Below are 708 nucleotides of genomic sequence, written 5' to 3'. Positions count from 1 at the left end.
ACACTCTCTCTCGCCTACCAGGGGCCGCAAATCTTGTGCAGCATGTCGACGGTCAAAATCTTGACGCTGGCGACGTCGTGGGTAGTGTCAAGCCGGTGGAAGTCGGCAGCGTTAGGTGGTTCTGGAAGCAACGCGGCCATGGGGACCGGAAGGCGAGTCCTGAGGCTGCGCCCCATGAGCAGTGAGCAGGGCTGTACCGGTCACGCCAGGTGCGTTGCGGTATGCAAGAGGGCCAAAGGCCAGTCCGGAGACTTTCTGAAGGTTCCTTAACCGTCCGCACCATACGCTCGACTTCCCCATTAGACTGCGGGTACATGGGACTGCTGGTGACGTGGGAGAATCCGTAGCTCTGGGCGAAGACGCGGAATTCTGCCGACGAAAATTGAGGCCCATTATCGCTGACGAGGGTCTCTGGGATCCCATGCCTTGCGAATGACACTTTTGATGATGGAGATCACCGCTGTAGACGTCGTCGAGCGAAGGGACAGCACTTCAGGGTACCTCGAGTAGTAATCTACGAGGAGAAGGTAGTCGGCTTCTTCGTGATGAAATATGTCCACCCCGACTCGCTCCCAGGGACGGCTAGGCGTCACGGTAGGCAGCAGGGCTCTGCTCGCTGGACCCGCGTGGTAGCACAGTTGGGACAGTTCTCCACCATTGTCTTGATCTGACTCCCATGGTCGGCCACCAGACAGCTCCCCTGGCGAT

This window comes from Dermacentor silvarum, chromosome 4 (genome assembly GCF_013339745.2).
Source record: "Dermacentor silvarum isolate Dsil-2018 chromosome 4, BIME_Dsil_1.4, whole genome shotgun sequence".
NCBI lineage: Eukaryota > Metazoa > Arthropoda > Arachnida > Ixodida > Ixodidae > Dermacentor > Dermacentor silvarum.
The sequence above is the reverse complement of the archived record's forward strand: the minus strand, read 5'-3'. Positions refer to the sequence as shown.